At 44.1% G+C, this 25,298-nt stretch overlaps 1 protein-coding gene across 4 annotated transcripts in view; it reads right to left on the minus strand.

Moving 5' to 3' along the window:
* Positions 1-25,298, minus strand: part of ANKRD33B (ankyrin repeat domain 33B) — an 81,974-nt gene that overhangs the window by 34,544 nt on the left and 22,132 nt on the right. The window lies entirely within an intron of this gene.

Consider the following 25,298-nt stretch of genomic DNA (forward strand, 5'->3'; position numbering starts at 1 on the left):
TAAAAAAATATGTGTATCTGGTCTTTGTCCCAGGTTCCTGGCACTCAGCTCTGAAAACCCTCAGAAATCACCAATTCTTACATGCCAGTGAGATGCTTCACTGGGGTGGGAGACAATGCTGGTACCTTCAGGATGGGGGCCAGTCTCTAGAAAGACCGACTACCATGGAAGTAGGTTAGATCTTGCTTCTCTGCACACTCCCAACCCCACCTCCAGGGAGGGGAACGGGCCTGGAGATTGAGTTCAATCACCAATGGCCAATGACTGAATAATCTAGAGCAAATCATGCCTACTTACTGAAAACTTCATAAAAACCCCAAAGCAGTGGGGCCTGAGGGGCTTCTGGGTTGATGAACACATTGAAGTGCTTAGGAGGGTGGTGCCCCCCGGGGAAAAGGCAACGCAAGCGCCAAACCCCTTTCTCGTACCTTGCCCTGAGCACCTCTTCCATTTGGCTGTTCCTGGCTTTTATCCTCTATAATAAACCAATGATAGTAAGTAAAGCGCTTTCCTGAGTTCTGTTATTCTAGCGAACTCTCAAACTTGAAGGGGGGTGTGGGAACCCCCAAATTTGTAGCCAGTTGGTCAGAAGGTAACCCCTGGGTTGGGACCTGGAGTCTGAAATAGAGGAGGTCTGGTGGGACTGGCCCTACACCTCTGGGGTCTCTGCTAACTCTGGATAGTGAGGGTCAGAATTAATCGGATCACTAGAGACCCTGGTGGTGGCCAGAGAAGTGGAGAATTGGTAAGGGAAAACCACTAGTGTCAGAAAAAAAACCATCACAGGGGACTCCTGCAGAGGCTGGCCAGGGGACGATGCAGTCATCCATGAGCCAGGAAGCAAGCCCTCACCAGGACCCCAGATTTCTAGGCTCCAGGATGGTGAGAAACGAATTTCTGCTGGTTGATCAGCCATCCACTTTCATTTTGCTACAGCAGCCGCGCTGACTAAACACTTTGCAACAGGGGCGCCGGGGCGGCTCAGTCATGAAGTGTCTGTCTTGGGCTCGGATCATGGTCCTGGTCTGATGGAGCCCCCCATCCGGCTCCCCGCTCAGCAGGGAACCTGCTTCTCCCTCTTCCCTCCGCTCATGCCCTCTCTGTCAAATAAATAAATAAAATTGTTAATAAAATAAAAGACAGGAGAGCAGGAGTGAGCCCAGGCCGACTCTACTTATTTAATTTTTTTTTTTTATGATAGTCACAGAGAGAGAGAGAGAGGCAGAGACACAGGCAGAGGGAGAAGCAGGCTCCATGCACCGGGAGCCCGACGTGGGATTCGATCCCGGGTCTCCAGGATCGCACCCTGGGCCAAAGGCAGGCGCCAAACCGCTGCGCCACCCAGGGATCCCCCGACTCTACTTATTAAGCGGTTACGGCTTTCAATGTCTCCGATCCCGAGGGTTCACTGCCCCCACCACCCGCCTTCTCCCACCCAACGTGTCTGCTCACTGCTGCACGAGTGGTCCAGAAAACTGGTGACTCCACTTGGTAAGCACCAAAATCTCATTTTTTGAATTTTTTGGATGGAGGTAGTTCTCAAGTATCTGACAATTTCCTGACTTATAAGCAAGGCATGCTGAACACAATGCAGCTTCTTCCTTTTTACATCATTACACTAGAAGCTCATCTTTATTACAGGAAAAAAAAATCCAATAACGGAGAAGGAAAAAACTTATCTAGACACACACAATCTCACAAACACAAGATGTACACACATGTGCACACACACACGGACGTCTTTTCTATACCAAAATAGATTGTTTGCTGTATGTTTCAATGAGGAATAGATCAGCAACATCTTTTCACATCAATGGAAACACTTTTGTGTCAACATTTCCAGCAAATGTGGAACATTATATTCTACTACGGCAGAATCATAGTTATCTGATGAATCCCCACTCTTGGACGCGGAGATTGATTCCCATTTTTCTGTATTCTGAGTAAAACTGGCAGTGAAAATCCCTAGAATCATGGCTTCATGAATCTCATTCCTTAGGATCTCAGGAGACATTCTTAGAAGCAGTATTTCTGCATTAAAGGAAAGAGATATTCTGAAAGCTTTGAACACATATTGAAAACTGGCCCTTCAAAAATATCCCAAAGGGTACCCACTTTTGCCAATCTGGACATCCAATCTTTACTTAAGGGCTCTGGGTTAAAAGGACAAATTTAATAAAGGAGAATTTCAATAAAGCGATGCTCTTGTGAGCTCCTGAGCACCTGGCTCTTGATTCTGCTCTTTTGGGATCATGCTCACCTCCATTCCTTGCTACCACAACCACTGAGAGGGCCCATGTTCTGGAACCACAGCCCCTACTGGCCACCAAGGTAAGACTTCCCAAGTGTGCAGCATACCACTGCTGACAGTAGTCTTAGAAATCAAGAAAGAAAAAGAAAAGAAAGAAAAGAAAGAAAAGAAAGAAAGAAAGAAAGAGAAAGAAGAAAGAAAGAAAGAAAGAAAGAAAGAAAGAAAGAAAGAAAGAAAGAAAGAAAGAAAGAAAGAAATCTTAGCACAACCTCAGGTTAGAAATGATGATTACCAGGGGAAAAAAAATAGAAACCTAAATTTTGAGGGCTCAGGATAAAATGATATCGGACGCAGAAGTGATACCTGTCATCTCCCAACACAGACTGATTTACGTTACTATTAAAAACAATTACCTTCAGAAAAAGAAAAATTACCTTTGTTCCCTACCCTCTAAGGGGCTCCCTCCAAAAGTCTGACATTTCCATGTGTAAAACTAGGGTTTAACTAGTGTTAACTCTGTGGTAGCTGGAACATCTTGGTGCCTGACAGGACGGTAGGAGGTACAATCTTTGGCACCCTCAGACCATGGTCTCCCAAGACAAACCGCAACAAAAGACTTGTCACGAAGGCAAATAAATATTAACCACTCGCTAAACTGACAGAAGCTCACTTGCAGATGGTCGCTGAGGCCACATATAGGCTGTTTTTTTTCTTAATTTCAAGCAAGATGTCCATGAGAATAAAATAATATTCTTAAGAAAAAATAAGGAGCACTTGGGTGGTTCCGTTGGTTAAGTGTCTGCCTTCAGCTCAGGTCATGAGCCCGGGGTCCTGGAATCGAGCCCTACGTCAGTAAGGAGCCTGCTTCTCCCTCTCCCTCAGTAGCTCCCCTGATTGTATTTCCTCTCTCTTCTCTTTTTCTCTCCTCTGTGTCAAATAAATAAAGAAAATCTTTAAAAAAAAATAAACTATCTATTTGGACATCAGCTAGAAATTCAAGTCCCTCAAAACATGAGCTTAATTTCTAAGTCTACGCACCATAGAAACATTGGCACAACACGACAAAAAAAAAAAATGAGTTGAGATATTTCTGTTTAAGAACTGCAAGTCTGCACATCAAAAAAAAAAAAAAATATATATATATATATACACAAACCAAAACCCCATTCCTTGCAGAGAGAAAGGAGGATCTAACACCAGGGTTTTAGTAACATCATTTATTATATATTGACAGATGAAAGATGGAGGCAGGAGAAAGAAAGGTCATTAGCGTGCGCACACACACACACAAGAAAATGCACAGGAAACATCTAGATGAATTATACCAAAGTATTAATGCCCTCTGCAAAAGGAAAGGAAGTAGGGTAAACGTAATGGTAAATTTTATGTGTCACAATTTTATGTTGTACCCAGATGTTTGGTCAAACATTACTCTAGATGTTTCTGTGAAGGTGTTTTTTGTTTTGTTTTGTTTTATAAGACTAAGATTTGAATCAGTATACTGAGTAAAGCAGATTGCTCTCCATGACGTGGGTGGGCCTCCTTCAATCAGCTGAAAGCCTGAAGAGAACAAAGACAGGCCTCCCCTGTGCAGGCAGGAATTGTGCCAAGGGAAGGCCTTGGACTTGAACCACAGCTCTTCTCTGGGTCTCCAGCCTGCCAGCCCACCCTGCTGATCTTGGATTCGCCAAGCCTCCACAATTGTGTGAACCAATTCCTCAACAGCAAAAATCTGTGTGTATATCTGTGTGTATATATAGCTGGATATGGTTACATACAGACATGTGTCTACATGTGTGTGCATCCAGCTAAAGATATACGGAGATATATGGACATAGATAATATGGATGTCCACAGAGGCACACACAGACTCGACTGGTCTGTTTTTCTGGAGACTCCTGATTAAGACAAGGCAGGGAAGAAAGGAACACTTTGAAGGAACTGCTTTTTATTCTGTGTGTTTCCATACAGTTCATGTCCTTTAAAACAAAGTTGTATTTGTGAGAAACTTAACATGATTTTTAATGCACAATGAAAAAACAAGTACAGGTAATGATGTCTACATTCATGATGTTCTCATTAGGAAACACAGTTTTCTAACAACCACTGTAAACAGTGGAGAAGAGAACCCAACTGTGAGGGGGGAGGAGGGGCAGCTGGCGGGAGACAACAGGAGCTGACAAATAGCCAAGCAAAGAGACCCAGACACCAAGAAGGACATACAGACCCCACGGCCATGTGGTACAAAAATACAGTAATTATCCTGATTATCCAGAAGAAAATGGAGATTACCCATGTTCTAAAATAAGAAAAAAAAAATACCATAGTTTGTAGTACAATTTTTTAAAGTTTGGCACCAGGAGAAGAAGCTTGAGTTACTCCAAAATCCACTTCTAGGCAATATCTTTCTCTGTTCTCCACAATAATACCACTGACTTTATGCAGCTTTGTGAAAGAACTTAAGAATCTCAGTCCTATAAAATATATGGTATTTTGGGTGTGCCTGGGTGGCTCAGTGGGTTAAGCTTCTGCCTTCAGCTCAGGTCACAATTCAGGATCCTGGAATCGAGCCAGTGTTGGGCTCCCTGCTCAGCAGGGAGTTTGCTTCTCCCTCTCCCTCTGCCCGTTTGTGCTCTCGCTCTTTCTCTAGATCTCTCTCAAACAAATAAATAAAAATCTTTTTAAAAATAAAATAAAATGTATGGTATTTCTAAAAGGTGCCATGAGTTACCGCTAGCATGGGTGTGATTTGTTGGGCCAAGTGTGTCTGGCATAGATCCATTAATCTTATTTATGATTAATAAGCACCATGGAGAGAAGGTAAATCCCAGGATGAGAATCTGATCTATTTTGATCACTGCCAAGTCCCCAGCTCCAAGGACAGTGCTGAGCTGTTATATATTTATTGAACAAATAAAAGAATACTAGGATTTCTAGTAAACAGTTTCTTTCCAGATGGTCAATGGATTTGACCTTTGCACTACCGCATTTTGATGGCAAAGGTGTGGCCAGGACCCTCTGGACAGCAGGTGATGTTCACCATCAGCCTTCCACCACCCCCAGCTTGGCCCTGACACCTACAGACATTGCTCCTGCCCATTTGAAGGCAAAAAAATCCAGCAACTATGATCACACAAACATTGCCTGAGCTTGCAGGCTTTAAATAATTCTCACCAAACTATCACTTTGTGAAATGTTGCTTCTGTGTTCTTCACCTCATAAAACATTTGCAGCTTCTATGAGGAGACATTTTACTCTGAGAAATGTTTCTGGTCCCCTGAGACATGCTCACAGTTGGGATGGCTGGTTAGGTCAAGGGAACAGTGGGGGAATGGTCAGGAAAACCCATAAACTTGGGAGAAGGGTTGTTTGCAAGTCTGGATGTCTGTCAGATGTTTTAGAAAACACATTCTAGGCTGGCCTTCTAGAACTAAAATCACAGCAAAGATTTCCTTTGTTAACTTTTAAGATGATGTGAATTAAAATCAGGGGCCTGAGAAAAGAATATTCCAGGGCAGGGTGGAGGTGGAAATCCAGGATAAAAATAAACCAGACCATTGGCTGCAACAAAGACAATGGCATGAGAAGGGTGAGGTCCCTGCGAGGGGCGGGTTCCTGGCTCAGCCTCACAGGATGGTGCAAGGACTCCCAGCCAGGCGCAAGCACTAGACTGACTCAGATTTTCCACTCTGACGGTCTTCTGAAAACACCTCCTTACCAACTAATGAAGCTATTCTCCCAATGAGATTCCAAAGGAAGGGGTATTCTATAAAAGTCTTCCCCTACAGGCACTAAGAAGGGCACTTGATGGCATGAGCACTGGGTGTTATGCTATATGTTGGCAAATAGAGTATAAATTTAAAAAAAAAAAATTTAAAACAAAAACAAACATCTTCCCTTAACACTAGCTCATTATTTCAACATAGGACAGGAAAAAGGTGAGTAATGAAGCTACAAGCCCAGCTCCACAGGCAGGAATGCTTTGCAGGGGCCCGACGTGGACGGTGTAGGAGAGGTCCGTGCACCTGCAAGGTAGAAACTCCTTAACACGAACCACCTGGTAGAGAAGCCCGACTGCTCCTCTCAATTCATTAAACTAAGAAACGGCTGTCGCTCGAGCCAAACCCTTCCCAACTGTCTGAGGAGAGTTGAATGGACTCCACCGCCAAGCCCGGGCAGCAAACTTCCTCTCAGAAGTGTCTCCCTAGGAATTCGTGCCATTTCTATGATAGGGTATCTGTTTTGCTCTAAAGACACACACTTATGAGACTGCCTAGGTGTGATTTTTTTTTTTTTTTTTTTTTTTAGCATCTTGATCCGAATTACTTCCTGTGATGTGTTATCAGAAGTCTGGGGGATAAAGGGAGGCGCAGGTCAGGAGCAGAGGGGTTGGGGTGACCACCTGGCCAGCAGGCAGGTCCCAAAGGCACCTCCCACTGTAGGGCATGGCCCCAGGACCTCTCACAAGCCAGCTCACAGGAAGGAGTCCCATGGAACATTCCATGGCCAGCTCGTGCAACACAGACTTCCTGAGGGCCTGCTTGTGCCAAGCACACGTCAATGCCGGTGGGGACTCCAGCGAACCAGACAGAAACCAGCATAGCCCCTGATAATATGCTTCCGCTCAGGCGGCCCCTACTCCGGCAGCTCTCCCCAGGACGGACGCAGGAGTGTTGACTGTAAACCAATTCCAAATACTGAGAAGAGTAACATAGAAAGCAAGCAATATAACACCCTCGTCACACTGACTGCATTAGCAAAGGCTAACGTCCTGTCATAATAGCTTCACACTTCTGTAAGAAGTCAATGTTCCAGAAAGAGCTGATCCCTCCTCCCCAGGGGCAACCAGCTGTGCACCGACAGGTACCCTGACTTGGCTTTTGAATTTTTATTATCCATGCATGGATCCATAAACAATCCATTAAACATACAGTGTTAGTTTATATTTTAAATATTTACAAAAAATAGTATTTCCGTGTACATATGAGCCCACAACCTGATTTACTCAGTGCTAGATGTCAGATAAGCCCAAATATCAGGCAAGCACATGCGTCCCTCATTAGTCATCTATACCCCCAAACTGAGAGACATCAAATTTAAAATGGTGCCAAAGTCCCATAAGTATAAATATGGAGCACTGAGTTAAAACCTTGGTCTGTATCTCCTAATGCACCTGAGTTAGAGCCACCTGGGAATCAACATCTAAAAATCAGGGCTTCTCGACCACAGCACCATTTGCATTCAGGGCCCTATGGCTCTCTATCGTGAGAGGTGATCCCATGTATTGTAGGATGTTTAACCGCATCCTGGGCCACTATTCACTAAACACCAGGAGCATCCATTATCCCACATTAATGACAACCAAAAATGTCTCCAGACATGGTCAACGGTCCCCCACCACCATCCCCAGGTGAGAACTGCCTAGAAGTGGACCAGATGGGGGTAGGATCTGTCAAAATGCTTTCCCAAGTGTTTGCAATTTCTTACAGGCCACCACTGGTATACAAGCCACAACCTTCTTCATTCCAACCAATATTCATTACTGTTGAGTAATCCTGCTTCTTTTCTTTCACCAATTGGATGGGAAGTCCTTGTTATTATTCTCAGCCTGCATTCCCAATCGACAGATTGAAGATCTTCCATGTTTATTGGCCACTCGTTTTTCCTCTCTAGTGAATGACTGATTCATATTCTTTGCCCAGTTCCTGCTGGCTTCTTTTCCTTATTGATCAGTTTGAGTTCTTTACGTATTCGAAGTCAGCACTATACAACAGGAGCCACAAATTTAAGCCACACACTTAATTTTAAGTGTTCTGGTGGCCACATTAGGAAAAGCTGAAAGAATCAGGTGAAATTCATTTTAACGATGTATGTTATTTAATCCAACATAACCCAAATATGATTATAACACATGATTGACATTAAAAAATTTAATGAAAAAAAATTTAATGAGATGCTAATGAGGCAGTAAGTGCTGAGAGGGTGCTCTGAGTCATGCTGAAATGCTGAAACCTCCACATGTGAGCTTCTGCTGCATCTCCTGGAAAGTGGCAAAGGAAATTGCCATTGAAAGTTGTTGATTCAATAATATGAAGTTGGGATCCCTGGGTGGCGCAGCGGTTTAGCGCCTGCCTTTGGCCCAGGGCACGATCCTGGAGACCCAGGATCGAATCCCACGTCGGGCTCCTGGTGCATGGAGCCTGCTTCTCCCTCTGCCTCTCTCTCTCTCTCTCTCTCTGTGACTATCATAAATAAATAAAAATTAAAAAAAAATAATGTGAAGTTATAAATAAGAAGATGAATTCACTGAGAGTCTAGCAGAAAAACAGGTGGTTGAAATCTCACCATCTAGGGTGTTTTGCTGTCCCAAGTAACCTTTAGCATTCCCCCCAAAAATCCTGATAGACATTCCCATCATCCCCTTCTCCTATCTTCCGCTTACATAGGACACACACCCGCACACATGTGGGTTGACGGTCCATGATGGGTCTGGTAAGGTACACAACAGAACTTTTTTTAAAAAAAGCAAATGGGGAGGGGGTGCCTGGGTGGCTCATTCAGTCAAGCATCTGACTCTTGGTTTTGGCCCAGGTCATGATCACAGGGTTGTGGGATCGAGCCCTGAGTTGGGCTCTGCACTGGGCATGCAGCCTGCTTAAGATTCTCTCTCTCCCTCTCCCTACCTCCCTACTCTAAAAAAAAAAACAAAAAAACAAAAAACAAAAAACAAAAATCAAGGGCCATCCAGTTGTGGGAGTCACTAGAGCTGCGCCTACGCTCCTAGTTCTCTTGCCAGAACTGCTTGGTAGACCTGCATTTACCCACAGTTCCAGAAGTTCAGAGTGACTGATCAGCTTTAGGTAATAAAGTGTAAGTGAGATGGCATTTGTCACTTCCAGACAGGAAGTTTTAGGAGACAGTACATGTTGTGCCACATTCCTTTTTTTTCTGCGTTGACTATCCTTTAAACCCAAGAGATGGAATGTCTCTACTCAGACTGGGTCTGGGTGAGCGCTTGGAGAGTAGAGCCCCACTCACACCTCCAGCCAACCCACAAGAGCATGAATGAGCAAGAAGTGAATCTTTTTATTTTAAGTCCCAGCGACTTGGGGGGTGTTCCTCATCACAGCACACACACCATATCCAAACACAACCTACAGACACACACATATATAAATAACATGTGCAACTGTATGCTTATACGTGTCAGTCGTTTTACTCTCCTTGGGGAGAAACACCCTTTATTTTAAGATTAGGTCCTTGCTACTTGATTGGGCATAAAATGTACTTTCACTTAGAATGGGATGGAGATAAGAGTTTATGATTATATTTTTCTTTCTTAGCTTGCAAAACAAAAGCTTGATAACTATGGCATGACACATGTTCCAAAAACACCCACACCAGGCAGTCCTCCAGCCGGGTAACCACTGCTCCAGGCCACCCAGAAAGGGTATCCGAGCGCCGGAGCGTGTTGCCCCCCGTGGCTCCTGACCTCTAACATGGCCACACGGCGTCCCCATGGTTGGGTTCTGGCCAGTGCCAACCTCCGCCACCAGTCCTGAGGCGGCTCCGTGCCACCAAGCCTCTGCCCCTGGCGTGGCCTCTACCTGGAGCACCATCCTCCCCCCACTGCCCCCGCCACATGGCCCAGTGCCAGGCACGCGTCTGACCCTCCTGCTCCTCTTGGGTTGGGCCCTCTGCACCCGTCTGCAGGTGCTCTCCTCAGCCTAGGAGCACCTCTTGCTGGAAGGTGGGCCCCAATGGAGAAGCACCCCATCTTTCTGACTCTGTTTCCCCAGTGCCTGACATCTACAAGACACTCGACAGGCATCTGGTGAATGAATGAAATGCCCCTGACGTGTTTCCGTACCTCCCAGCTCACCCAGGCTGCGTGTACTGTCTCCACCAAGGATCCGACACGTGGTGACGAGCTTTGAGCTTTTTATCTTACTAACACATTCAAACGAGGAAATTCCGTGAGGTCCCCGGGAACCTCAAAGAACACAGTTGCCCACAGTGTGGTCAATATCACCCTAGGCTGGTGCCACCCGATCTGGGTCTGAATAACACAGACGTGAAAGCAACAAGCCAATGCAAAGAAATGGAAAGCAGGCTCAAGAGTCCTACCACGAGGAAGGTCACGATGTCCTTCAAGGACATTAACGGTACATCAAGAGATCTGCATAAAGAACTGTAATTGCAAAAGCCTGAGAACAACCCAAATCCACATCAAGAGATGATGGGCTAACTAAACCCAGGCCGTGGGACGCTCTGTCACCCCCACAGGAACGGGGTTGGAATGCAGGTGCTGAGACGGAAAGCTCTTCAGGTGACAATATTAGCAAAACCACCGAACCACAGGTCAGAACGGGGCATGTGATACAACCTCTTTTGGGGTGAACTCCTCAAACGTGTGCATAGCTCCGGGAATGTCTATGTTCCTAAGTGATCTTTCATTTCTCCTGAAAGGAGATGTAAGAAACCTAACTAGCCATCTTGAAGACACATATTGTAAGTGAGGGGACTTAGAGGTTTTATTAAATGCTTTAGATTTGTTTCAAAGTCTTTTCAAGGCATACACATTTTTAAGTATACAAACAGAATAATTCTGGCAATGGAGTTATAGGTTATCTTTATATTTGAATTCATGTATTCCTGCATCATTATAAAGAGATGCCTAATAAGTTGTTTTAAATAAATAAAAATGAACATTACTATGGATAAGATGGATAAAATATATCAGGAAAATTCTTTTAGAGGCAGGCCTCACCTAGTAGCCTCTGGGTTAGGAATAGACAAATTCAAAGTTGTAATTCAAAACAATTTCCCTTTAGACTAAATTTTGCAAACAATGTGAATTTTATCATCATTGCAAACCTCTTGTGTGGATTTATAACTTTAGAATGTTAGTCACTTTAGGAAATGACTGTGTTCCACCCTAGGGTCTCTTTAAACCCAGTATATATATAGGTAGGTAGATAGAGATATATTACATACAGTATATACATTATATATTATATGTGTATCAGGCTTGTCTTATTTTCCCAATAATGGCAGTGGTTTTCGGTCATCTTACATTCAGTGAGATAAACCAGGCCTGGTCACCAAGAGATGCTCCGCAGGCAGACACTGTCAATAGTAAGGACATGCTCCTCTCATCATTAATCCCAAATTTTTACAACAGATACACAAAGCTCAAAACAGAACTTTAAAGAGAGAGAAGGGGAATCCCTGGATGGCTCAGTGGTTTAGCACCTGCCTTCGGCCCGGGGCATGATCCCGGAGACCCAGGATCGAGTCCCACATCAGGCTCCCTGCATGGAGCCTGCTTCTCCCTCTGCCTGTGTCTCTGCCTCTCTCTCTGCCTCTCTCTCTCTCTCTCTCTCTCATGAATAAATAAATAAAATCTAAGAGAGAAAGAGAGAGAAGAACTAGAAGAACAAAATAAAGAAAACAGAATGGGAAAGAAACCACCCTGCCAGTGAGAAAGGGCTGGAAAAGGGTGTGCTACAACCTCACCACCCAAATCCAAATCCGGTCCCCATCAGGCCCTCAGACCACAGCCCAGCCAAGGCTTGGCAGGTACCTCAGGTGAGACCTTAAGTCAGACCAGCCAAGCTACTCCTGAATCCAGAAACTGGGGGAGGATATGAATGCTAATTTTCTTTCGGGCCACTATACTCTGAGGCCATGTTATGTGGCATTAGATAGACACCAGTGAGTCATAAGAGTAACTACTACTGGATGGGCAGCCCCAGGGGGCCCAGCGGTTTAGCGCCACCTTCAGCCCAGGGCGTGATCCTGGAGTCCCGGGATTGAGTCCCACTTTGGGCTCCCTGCATGGAGCCTGTTTCTCCCTCTGCCTGTGTCTCTGCCTCTCTCTGTGTGTCTCTCATGAATAAATAAATAAAATCTTGGGCAGCCCGGGTGGCTCAGTGGTTTAGTGCTGCTTCAGCCCAGGGCATGATCCTGGAGACCCGGGATCGAGTCCCATGTTGGGCTCCCTGCATGGAGCCTGCTTCTCCCTCTGCCTCTCTCTCTGTATCTCTCATGAATAAATAAATAAAATATTTTTTAAATAAATAAATAAATAAATAAATAAATAAATAAATAAATAAAATCTTTTTTTAAAAAAAAGAGGAACTACTGACATACACATTCATATGCTTCTGCACCCCACACATATTAGCAACTCCTGTTTCCATCTTAAGAACCAGATTCTTGGACTAAGGTTGAATGTATGTTTATGCAAAGAAATACATAATTAAATAAAGTGTACTAGGATTTCATTAATAACCAACCATTAAAATCTATTAAATAAATATTATGCTAGGTACAAGGCAATATAATTAATGCCACAAACCAGCTAAGAAAATTTCCCTGCTGGGCTTAGAGTCAGAACTCACCATATTAGAAGATATGAGCACAAGGCTATTTTTTTTCCTTTTTTCAAAAATGTTCTCCTTTTGAGATTAGAAAAGAGTTAAAGAACATTGTTCTATTATAAAATCTTACATGTTATCAAGCATTAGTAAAAATGAGGTATTTGAAGAATGCTAGTCATGAAGAAAAGGCTTAAATCGTAATATAAAATGAAAAACATATACTTCAATGAATAGATTTACAAAATTATCAACACATTTAAAAAAAACACTAGGGGGCGTCTGGGTGGTTTAGCTGGTTAAGCCTTGGCCTTGGGCTCAGTCATGATCCCAGGGTGCTGTATCAAGCCCCTTATCTAGCTCCCTGCTCAGCGGGACATCTGCTTCTCCCTCCACCTCTGCCTCTCCCCTCCACTCCTGCTCTCTTTCTCTCAAATGAATAAATAAAACCTTAAAAAAAAAACTAGAAAGAAATGCACCAAATTTTCAGTGGTGATTGATTCTAGAAGATGACATGATAGGTGGCTTCTTTATATTTTTCTGTAGTAAAAAGCCCTGTTTTTACTACAATGAACACTTCTATTTAATAATCAGAAAGTTAAAAATTTTTAAGGAAGAAAAAATTCTGATAAGACTTCCCAGTGTCCTGCTTGTTCAACTTCGTAAATTCATAGATTGGGAGGAACCAGTACCAAAAAGAGAGAGCTGGTGCCTGCCCTTTTCTGGAAAGAGCTGAAAAAGGTAGAAACAGATTTACAATCAAGCAAGCAATCCACAAACAAAAAATGGATTGGCCCTTCCAGGAGCCGTGGGTTACCGTCGGCTTCATTTCTTGCAAAAACGCTCCATAAAGTTTCAAAAGAGGAATCCAAATTGCCCATGACACCAGCCTCAAAGAATCGACACGCTTGTTGGATATCCAGCCCGTCTGCCAAGTGTTGCTCACGCCAAAGCTCTGCCCAGCCGGTCCACCCGAGCGTCTCAGACAACAGTGTGCTCTACTCATGATAAATAAACTCTACATGGATTTTTTTAAGGCAAATTTTTTTCACAAATACTGAGTCTGTAGTACACAGATACTGGTTTTGTGTGACACTGAGTGTGGCACAACACAATACCGTCCAAACCAATCAATGGAGAATAAACTACTGGGCTCCTTAGCCCCCCAGGTGACCTACTTACTGTGTTCTCACGGGTTTGCCTTCGGCCCTGGCCACTCAGAGAAGGCTCCCTGGACCCACAAAACGCAGGAGCATCCCCAAGAGCTTGACAGGATTCCAGAACCCGGTCCACCCAGACCCAGTGAATCAGAGCGCACATTCCACAAGCCTCCAGCTGGTCTCTCAGACAAAAAAATGCAAGTTGCTGGCAGAAGCCGGGTGCGGCTCAGATGGACCGATGGTGGCTGCACAGCGCCCAGGAGCCCCCCACTGCTGGGGTGCCCGAAATACAGCTCGGCTTGCTTTTCCCAGGAATTTTTATTTCGATTGACTTTATTTTCATTTTATTTTACTTTCCTCTTAATGTTTATTATTTTTTTATTCTGTTTGATTTGATTTTGATTTTTGATTTTGCCTGACTGCACTAGCCCTGGCCCAGGTGCCTCCGCCTGCCCCCCCAATGCCACCTCATCGGGCCTGTCTGCCACCTGCTCCTACATCCTGCATCCCCAGTCATCCCTGGTAGAAGGCTGCAATGGAAGGGTCACGGGGTGAGAAGGCGACACAGCAAGACTCCACGGTTTGTATTTGTCTTAGAGATCTGGGGGTGGGGGCCCTGCAGTGGCGCAGGAAAACAGATCCAGCGGGAAGCGGGCTCCCGGGGCAGGTGGTCACACTGCTTTCAGAAGGCTCCTTTGGCCACCCCTGGGTATTTGGCCACCAGCAGGCAAGCCGGTACTGACGAGCTCCAAGGCCTGGCTGGGTGTCGAGAAGGCAAAGGTGAACTTGAAATCAGACAGTCCTTGCCCTGGGGAATTCAGTCTGGGGAAGCAGACAGGAAAGTAAACAACTGCGACAAGGCCTGCCCAGAGGACCACAGGAGGACAAGGGACCAGAAGTCAGTCGGGAGAGGAGGCTGGCACCCACCCAGCGGAGCCAAACAACAGCAGGAGGCCCAGCGGAGCCAGGGAAGAGGAGGCCGGCGGCCCGCGTGTTGGGCGAAGGGGTGCAAGGGCCAGGCGCTGAGAGCTCCCCGGGAATCCGGGCGATCGTGAAGCGTCGGCGAGGAGGGCTAAGGAGCCGGAGTTGTGTCTGAAGCCTGGGAGAACCAACCCAGGTCTGAGGCAGGACGCATCGTGATCAGATATTCCTTCGCAACGCCTGTCTCCAGGGCACCGGGGTTGGCTCAGTGGCTGAGCATCTGCCTTCGGCTCAGGGCGTGACCCCGGGGTCCTGGGATCGAGTCCCACGTCGGGCTCCCTGCATGGAGCCTGCTTCTCCCTCTGCCTGGGTCTCTGCCTCTCTGTGTGTATCTCATGAATAAATAAAATCTTTTTTAAAAATAAAATTAAATAAATAAAAAATAAAAGCCTGCCTCCAGGAGTGCCTGGGTGGCTCAGTTGGTTAAGTGTCTGACTTTGGCTTAGGTCATGATCTCAGCGTCCTGGGATCAAGTCCTGTGGGGAGCCTGCTGCCCCCTCTCCCTCTGCCCCTCCCCCTGCTTGTTCTTTCTCTCTCTCAAACAAATAAACAAACTCTTTATTTAAAAAATAAAAAAATTTAAAAATAAAAAAAATAAAAAAAAACTGCTTCTGGTGGCAGGTAGAAGTCATTTTCTTCTATTTTCAAAATATTCATTAAATATGTGCCCCCCCCCCTTTTTTTAACCAATGTGGCAACTCCTTTGTGATTTAAGGTATAATTGAAACTGACAGCTGTGCGTCTGATGCCTACCTGTCAGGGCTGACGGCTTCAACGAACATGCGGGATGTCTCTTCTCCAGGTGCTCGTTAATATCTTCTAACTTAACTTTTTTTAATGTAAAAAATTTATAACCTTTTCCAAATGTGAAGGTTCTTGATATCATTAGTCATCGGGGAAATGCAAATTAAATCCACACTGAGACACTGCCATACACCCACCAGAACGGCTAAAATTAAAAAAAGACAATACCAAATGCTGGTGAGGGTGTGGATATCTCGTGTTCCCAGCAGGTGGGGGTGTCAAGGGGAACAACCATATTTGAAAACTGGCAGTTTCTAATAGAATTCACCACACGCCCACCTTATGACCCAGCAAATTCCACTCACGGGAAAAAACTCAGAAGAAATAAAGTCTATATTCATTTAAAGATGTGTATAAAAACGCTTAGGAGGGTTTTATTCATAACAGCCAAAAATTGCAAACAACGCAAATATTCATCATCAAAAGACTGGCTGGTTGAGGAAGCCTTGCTATCCACAAGCTTAGGAATACTACTCAGCAGCCAAAAAGAACAGAATCCTGGTACATGCAACAACCCCAAAAAGTCTCAAACACACTGCACCGAAAGAAATAAGCCAGACGTAAAAAAGCACATGCTGTTTGACTCCATTTAATGAAACCCGAGGATGAGCAAAATTAATCTATAGTGATGAAAAACAGTAAAGGGGATTGTTGGAAGGAGTAGGAGAGAACTTTCTAAGGTAATGGAAATGTCCTATATCTCAAACTGCATAATATTTAAACGTGTATACTCATTTGTCAAAATTCACTGGGCTGTACCCTGAAGAGCTCTGCCTTTCTCTGTGTGCAAATTACACCTCAGTGAAGTAAGACAGACGGAAACCAACTTAGCCAAAGATCTACAAACGGCCAAACCCACAATGAGATCTCATTACACATCTGCTAGGATGTCTATCATCAAAAAAAAAACAAAAAACAAGCGTTGGTGAGGATGTGGGGAAACTGGACTGCGGGCACCACTGGTAGGAATGTAAAATAGTGTGACCGCCATAGAAAAGTTTGGACGCTCCTGAGAAAGCTAGATATAGAATGGCCTTATCAGGACGCCTGGGTGGCTCAGTCAGTTGGGCAGCCAACTCTCAATTTCGGCTCAGGTCATGATTTCAGGATTGGTGGATGGAGCCCTGTGTGTTGGGCTCTGCACTCAGTGGGAAGTCTGCTTGAGGATTCTCTCTCTCTCCCTCTTCTTCTGCCCCTGCCCCTGCTCTCTCTCTAGCTCTCTAAAAGAAATACATAAATCTTTAAAAGAGAGAGAGAGAGAGAAAGATCGGCCATATGACCCAGCAATTCCACTCCTAGGTATGTACCCAGAGGAACTTAAGGCAGGAATTCAAACAGACATTTGTACACTTGTGCGCACAGCAACATCATGCACAAGAGCTGAAGGTTACAGGCAACCCAAGTATCCATGAGCATGGATGAACAAGATGTGGTCTCAGATGACAGGAGGTTATGTCTTTAAATCAAGGAGTGAAATTCTAAGCACCTGCTACAGCACCATGGACCGTGAAGGCATCATGCTGGGTGCAGGAAGCCAGACACAAGAAGACAAACATAGGATTCCGTCCATGTGACATATCTACAATAGGCAAACTCAGAGACAGAAAGTAGGTTAGAGGTTCCCAGAACTCAGGGGAGGAGGAATGGAGAGTTACTGCTTCACGGTTACAGGGTTTCTGCCCGGAGTGATAAAAACAGACGATAGTGACCGTTGCACAACAGCGTGAGCGTAAGTCATGCCACTCAATTGTACACTGGTTACAATGCTTAGAAAGGAAGTTTTATGTTATGTACATATTCACCACACTAAAAAAAAGAAGTCACAATGGAGTGTGCCCCAAACTGTTTAGATCTATACCTTGAATGGACAAAGTGTATGATATATATTGAATTATATCTCAGTGAATCTGTGAAAAATGAAAAAAAAAAGATAGAAAAGCAACTTAGAGATATATGCGTGAAACGGGCAGATCTCAGAATCATTGTCACATGAAAGAAGCCAGGCACCACCGCACACACTGTGTGATTCCACCCGTCCCAGCACTGACAAAACTAATCCATGGTGATAGAAATCGGAGTGGTGTGTGCCTCTGATGGCTGGGGGGGAGGGGGAGGGGCGTTGCTGAACAGAAACTAGAGGAAATTCTATCTTGAGCTGTGGGACAAAGCCCAGGTGCACGAGTTTGTCAAAAATCATCCAGCTGTTCATTTAGAATCACTATATGCAAATTATACCTCAATAAACTACTATTATGACAAAATATGGTTTAGAAGCAAAAAAGGCAGGGACGCCTGGGTGGCTCAGTGGTTGAGCATCTGCCTTTGACCCAGGGCATGATCCCAGGGTCCTGGGATCAAGTCCTGCCTCAGGCTCCCCACAGGGAGCCTGCTTCTCCCTCTGCCTGTGTCTCTGCCTCTCTCTGTGTGTCTCTCATGAATAAATAAATAAAATCTTTAATAAATAAATAAAAGCAACAAGGCATGGATGGCGCCGTGAAGGGCGTGGGGAAGAGCAGGCCCAGAGGTGGGAAAGCAAGCTGACCCTCCCATCAGGAGGTCCCCCGGAAGGAGCCAGCAGCACTGAATCAGGGGCAGGCATGGCGGGTGCTGAGGGAGCAGAGCCAGAGGTGGTCAGACAGGCGAACCACCACGTGACGTTGGGCATGACGTAAGAAGAGGTGACTGGCTTGACGTGGGCTTCTAAGAAAATATCAAAGTCACCGGCCAAGGAAAACAGCACAGCAAGAAAATCCAGTGCTCCTAGTAAACAAATGAAGGGCCAGGGATCTAAAACCAACCACAGGAAGAGTCTCACATCCACACCAGACAGATTCTACTGGAATCAGGGACTCACGTGAGAGCACGGTTCAGTCATTTTGTTGTTTTGTTTTGTTCTGGCTGGCTACGGTTTGCCTAGCTTATGCCAAAAACAATATATCCTCCAGGCACACGCAAGACAGCATGTCCTCAAGCTTTTCCCTGAGTCAGGGAACGCCATTCCTTTGGTCTGACTAAAGTGTTAGAAGGGCCTTCCTCTGCTGTCCACACATCACACCTGCCTGTTCACTGAGACAACGGACAGAGATTTCTAGAGTCATAATCATCCCGATGGTGGTGACCAGTTGGGGTACCCAGTTGGGGTGCAGGGACGAGCCCAGAAAAGTGGCCTCATGAGCAGTGACGACCCCCTGAGGATTCGTTTCTTTCCTGGAGGGGCGTTCAGGGCCTCCCCTTGCCACACCCTGCCCCCCACCCCCAGGTCCCTCCTCTGAGAAAGGCCCCTCACTCAGGCCTGAGCCACGACCCTCTCTCCCTCATCTACCCTGGAACCTGTGAATGTGGCCTTATCTGGAAAGAGTCTTTGCAGGTATAATCAAGTTAAGGATCCTGAGAGGTGTCTGAGGGTCTCAGTCAGTGAAGCACCTGCCTTTGGCTCAGGTCGTGACCCCAGGGTCCTGGGATCAAGCCCCTATTGGGCTCCCTGCTCAGCGGGGAGCCTGTTTCTCCCTCTGCTCCTCCCCCTGCGCGTTCTCTCTCTCTCTCTCTCTCAAATAAATAAATAAAATATATTCTTTTAAAAAGTTAAGGGTCTTGAGATGAGGTAGTCCTGGAGATGAGACTGAGATACAGGGAAGCCATGTGAAATCAGAGACGGCGAGCAGAGCGGTGTAGACACACCAACGTCTGGGGCCATCAGAGCCTGGAAGAGGCCGGACCACCCCCTGGCCCAGGGTCTTCACAGAGAGCACGAACCTGCCGGCCCCTCGATTTGGGATTTCCAGCCTCTGGAACTGTGAGAGGGAAGATGTGTTGTGGAAGCTGCCAACTTCATGCTAATTTGCTCCCAGAGCCCTAACCCACATGTCCACACTCCACCGCCGCATTCGCCCTGTGTCCCCTGAGCCTTCCCCCTCCCCTCCTGCTCAGCACACACCACCTTTGGATAAGGCCCTCACTGGCCCCCAACGGCAGCAAAAGCCCCCATCAGGTCACCTGCCTCCTGGCCTGACTCCCCTGCACCCTCCACACTCAAGTGTTCTCTGTGCTTACAAGTGTCCAGTCCTGTAACCGCCAGCTGCCCTCAGGCTGGCCTCTGCCCCCGTCCCAGGCCTGGGCGGGCACCATGCCAGTGACACCTGTTACAGTAGAAGCAAGTACTGAGGCGGTGCATTTGCAAAAATCAGATTCAACCGTGCTGTGCACGGAAATACTCAAGATGCCTGGTCACTTGTTTAGCTTTTCTTCTCCAGCCACTGGCAACCTCAACTTTTAGTACATGGTAAAATATGGCTGATTAGGGAAATGAGTGGGATAAATACTCTGCAAATAGAGCCCTAAGACATCAATGCTGTGCCTCAAAAAGAAACAACCCATCTGGGCAACTAACACTATCAGAGAGCATCCCTTATCAGCAACAGGGGAGCCCTCACTCACTTAGGCTTCCAGTTAGTTCCTGCAACACAGTCCTGAGCAGGGTCCACCTGCCTTCACCCACAGGAATATTGGGAATGCAGGGTATTTCTAAGCCCACAGGGAGATGGGGCCAAAGTTCATGCCATTGCTTGTACCACAGCTATTTCCAATCCCTTCTGCTTGCAGCTCTGTAGAGTTCCGTGTAACTCTTAGTATTCCCAAAACCAGCACTCATAGACTAAGCGAATGCTCCAAACGTCCACCTGCAAAATGCTGTTGTCATTGTTTTAATAGACTATTTTTTCTAGCAGTTTCAGGTTCACAGTAGAACTGAATGCAAGGCAGAGAGGCTCCCCTACCTGCAAAGTTTTAGTAACTGAAATGACGTCCAGAACAAAGTAGGGCCAATGCTACTATATTCCAACTTCCAACAGTGAAGCAATAAAAGCTAAGACCGGTCTTTTTTGTTTAAAGAGCTTAATAGGTTAATTAGCTAAAGCTTTGCAAAAATGAAAAGGAAACATAGAGTAAATATATGCCATAAAACTTAAAAATACGTTATTGCATAGAGAAGGGAAGGTGGTCTAGTACCCTAGCTGATTCTTCAACTAACAGCTATCTTGTCAGAGGACTATCAATGTTAATTGTTTTCAACTGCTGGACTCCAACTATGGGTAAAATGGAGATATACAGAGGCATAATTACACATGAGAGAAAGTGCTATTAATCTCATCAGTGGAAACATAATGAGGACAGGAGAGGTGGGCGTGGGGAGAGGAAGTTAAGGGTAAGGTTAGGAACATCCTTCCCAACACAGGAGTCAGAATACTGACTAAAACTATGGCAAAGCAATCAAGGTTGAAATAAAAGATATTATAGAGTGCAGTGCAGGTGCCTGACAATTAACTTTTTCAATTCTAAGCGCCTAACATTACACTTTTGATTCCAAAGAATCCACTTTAAGACATCCATCTTGAGTCAACACAGGGCCAGTTATTCAACTAGATAAGGAGCCAGGCTGCCCCGCCCCTGATGTTACTCTTTTTAGAAAGCCCTGGGTGACCTAGATAACTCTAGATTGCCAGACTGTTCGCCTACCCCTCCTGCACCATAATTCCACTTCGTGTTTTAAATTCACCAATAAAGAGTGAACCACCAAAACCCTAGGTCCCATCTCAACCCCAACAAATGCAGAACTACAGGCCTATCAGGGTTCTCCCCTTACCCCACACACACAGCCGCCTCCCCCTCCTCTTGGTCCTTGCCACCTGTCTTCCTCCCTTCCCTCCTTCTGACCCTCCCTCCCTTCCTCCCTGCACTCAATCCCAGGTTTCAGAGTTTCCTGATGATTACTGCTCAGGGGAACTTGCAATCATAGTAAGAACCACAAGGACTGCTCCAGAACAACATTGGCTCTGACTGGGGAAATGCCCAGGTGAGAGCCCCATGCTTTTGTAGTTGGTAGTATCACCACTGATAGGCTGAGAACACAAAACAATAAGGCATTAGAACAATAAACATGAAAAACTATGAGTAGTGTGTCTGATTGGAGAGAGGGGGGCATCCATCTGTCATTGCAGGGAGTCATTAGCATTGTTCCGAATGGATAAATCGAAACACCCATTATGAGCAAGCTGTCCATCAGCGGGGAGGTGACCACCAGAAGATATGGGAATGAGTCAAAACAACCCCTTCTGGAAAGCAGACAAACAAGAAAAGGTCTGAGGTGCATCCACAAGCCCACCAGCAAGAATATCTTCTAGGATATAACAAAGACTTGAACAAAAATGGGTGAAGGGGGTAAAAGATATAAACTTCCAATTACAAATTAAACAAGCCAGGGGAATGTCATGTCCAGCACAGTGACAATAGTTAACAATTCCGTGTTGCATATTCAAAAATTGCTAGTTGTTAATAGATTTTAAACGTTCTCATCACAAGAAAAAAAGCTGTAACTCGTAACTCTGTGTGGTGGTGGATGTTAACCAGAGTTACTGCGGTGATCACTTTGCAATATATATAAATATCAAATCATTACATTATACACCTGAAGCGAATGTACTATTACATGTCAATGCTACCTCAATTAAAAAAAAAAAGAGTACTAACAAGAATTAAAAAGTACATTAATGGGAAAAAATACAACAGATGGCACAGAATAAGACCACTGTCATTAAATTTTGAGGCTGTTAAAGGGATAATATAGAAAATGGATGGGTTATTTAACCAACATTGCTGAGAACATTGATTATTAAGCAGGCAAAGTATACACACATATACCATATATCAAAAGGACTAAAAAATTAAGGGCAAAAAACATATCTATTCATACATACATACATACTCACATTCTAAAGTAGTTAAAATAGTTAATGTCATTGATCACAAGGAAGGGACTTGAAAGCATAATAGCTACGTATAAAATAACAAAAATATAAATTCACTTTATGTGAAAACATAATTATTCATTTACCTTTTAAAAATCATTAAAAAATAATAAAATAAATAAAATAAATAAAAAATCAGAAGCAAAATTAAATAGAAATTTAAAAACAATGACCAAAATTAATGACATATACAGGATTATTTAAACATACAGAAATGTATTAAATATCAGCATTACATAGTGGATAAAGAAAAATCAGAAGAAAACAAAGAATCAACAAATATGTGTGAAATACATATAATCTCACTAGTAAGCAAAGTGGTGAAAATTAAAATATTAATGAGACACCATGTACTTAACAAAAAAGATTATATTTCAGTTATTCACAGAAGACAGATTACTCAGTTAATGGTGTTGGATAAATGCCCTAGCCATATGGGGAAATGTAAGATTGGACCTTTACCTCAAGCCTTATGCCAAAATGAATCATTAAATATACGATCGAAAAAACACTGGAAGAAAATTTAGATGACGATTTCTATAAACTTGGCTTTAAAAAAGCATTTTGAAGCATAATAGCAAAGCCAGAAACCATAAAGAAAAAGACAGATAAATCTGAGTATACAAGAATCTACACCTCTTCAGCAAAAAAAAAAAAAAAAAAAAAAAAACAGTATAAACAAAGTAAAAAGACGGGTAATAGGCACTTTCAACTTCAGCTATGAAAAGCTCAATTCAATCACATCTACTGTGCCACTGAGAGCACAAGTAAAATTGCATTTTTTTTTTAAATCTATTTGGAAGCATCCGACTTCCAAAACAAGCAGGACTTGCAGGCTCTATATCCCAGAAAGAATGTAAAAGCCCTGAGACAAGGTTCCATTCTCACTCTCTTCCCCTCACAGTATTTGCTGATTCATAAGCCTGAGAGACCCAGAAACCAAGCAGCGAGCAGTAGCTGCAGATTAGAGGCATTAGGCAAAGTCTATCACAGTCTTGGGGGTTAAGAAGACAAAACTGGAGTTCATGGCCTGCCAAGGAAGCCAGGCCTGTCAAACATGCCACATTTTCTGTAGCAAGCCCAAAGGGCTAGCCCGGGGAGTGGGGCAAGCCAGAAATAGACCAGACCTCACAAAGACCGCAACCCAGCCTGCTTTCATCCGCCCACTCTGTCTGCCAGAAGCAAATTAAATCCTCTCTGGAGGAAGATAACACCATTTAAAGCTACTTCAATTTTTCACATACAGCCTCTACCATTAAAAAAAAAAAAAGAAATTACCAAACATATCAGGAGAAAAAGAAACCAGAAAAAATATCTCCAGGACATACTGATATTGGCGTGATCAGTCTTTACACTAACTGTGATTATATACATAAGAGAGAATAATGACAAATGGGAAGTTTTAGCAGAGAACTAGAATCTATTTTTTAAAAAGCATCAATTTAAAATCAAGTTAAAATTTTGGAAATAAAATATAGAATAACTGAAACTAAGAATTTAAAAATGAGTTAAGGTGTGCTTTGGGGGGGCTCAGTTAGCATCTGCCTTCGGCTCAGGTCATGACCTCATCTGGGTCCTGGGATCAAGCCCCACAGCATGGAGCTCCCGGCTCAGCGGGGAGTTTGCTCCTACCTCTCCCTCTGCTCCTCCCCACAGCTAATGCTCACACTCACTCTTTCTCTCTCTCAAATAAATAAATCTTTTAAAATAAACAAACAAATAAATAAAAAGGAGTTAAGAAGCAGATTAGGATACACCGAACTGGAAGATGAGTGAACCAAAAATGCCCAGATAGGAAAAAAAGGATGGAAAGATAAGAAAAAAACACATAAGAGTCCCATGGAGCACGGTGGAAAAGGTATAACGTACGTGATGCTGGTGTCACATGCTGGGAAGGAAAAAAGAATGAGACAAAACAATATTTGACAAGACAACAGCAGAGAATGTCCCTGAACTGACAAGACATCAAGCCATAAATTCAAGAAGTTCTACAAACTCTGAAGAAGGTTTAAAAAATAAATACAAACTGGAAAAAGAATGTGGAACATATGCTAGACAAAGAATAACTTTGGCGGATTTTAAAAATTCTTAGAACTCAAGAAGAAAACAGACTAATCCAAACAAATGGGTAAAGGATAGATATGAAGAAGATCATGTTATATGAAACTTGTTCCCACCTCACTCATCATCAGAGACACCCATGTCAAAGTCAGGCATATCATTTTTCTTACCATGAGTTAGGAAAGATTACAAAGAGGGTAATAACTAGCATTGCAAAGTATGAAAGGAAAGGTAAATTTCCTATCTTGCTAATGATATGATGAGCATAAAGAAGTTCCCTCTTTCTAGAGGGCAATTTATTATTATGTATCACATCAGTCAGGATAGGCTACATTGTATGACAGTAACAAGCAATCTCCAAATTCCAATGGCTTGTGACAGATGTCTGCTTGCTCACATGACACATCCACCGTCGGTGGGCGACATTGTCTTCCCTTTAGGACACGAGTTGACGCAGGAGGCTCTATCAGGGATATTTCCAAGCCTCACTGCGAAGGAAACCCAAACCCCATGGGTCTTAACATTGATGGCCAAAGGTTACACTGATTTGGTCAGAGCAAGGGGAATGAGCGAATGTAATGCTACAGAGAGAGAAGTCTGCTCGTGCTCCAGGGAGAGGCAGAATTTTTCATGAAAATTAAATGACCCACCATGCACATCCAAACTCAAGACCTAACAATGTCAATAAATAAATAAATAAATAAATAAATAAATAAATAAATAAATAGATTATCTCAATTTGTAAAGGTATATGTAAACTGCTGTATTGCTTATAAAGGATAAACGAATTAATCTCGGTGTCCATCAGGAAGTCATAAGCTAAATAAAGGAAAATATACAGAAAACAGAATATATTGCA

The sequence above is a fragment of the Canis aureus genome, chromosome 31, assembly GCF_053574225.1.
Source record: "Canis aureus isolate CA01 chromosome 31, VMU_Caureus_v.1.0, whole genome shotgun sequence".
Classification (NCBI taxonomy): domain Eukaryota; kingdom Metazoa; phylum Chordata; class Mammalia; order Carnivora; family Canidae; genus Canis; species Canis aureus.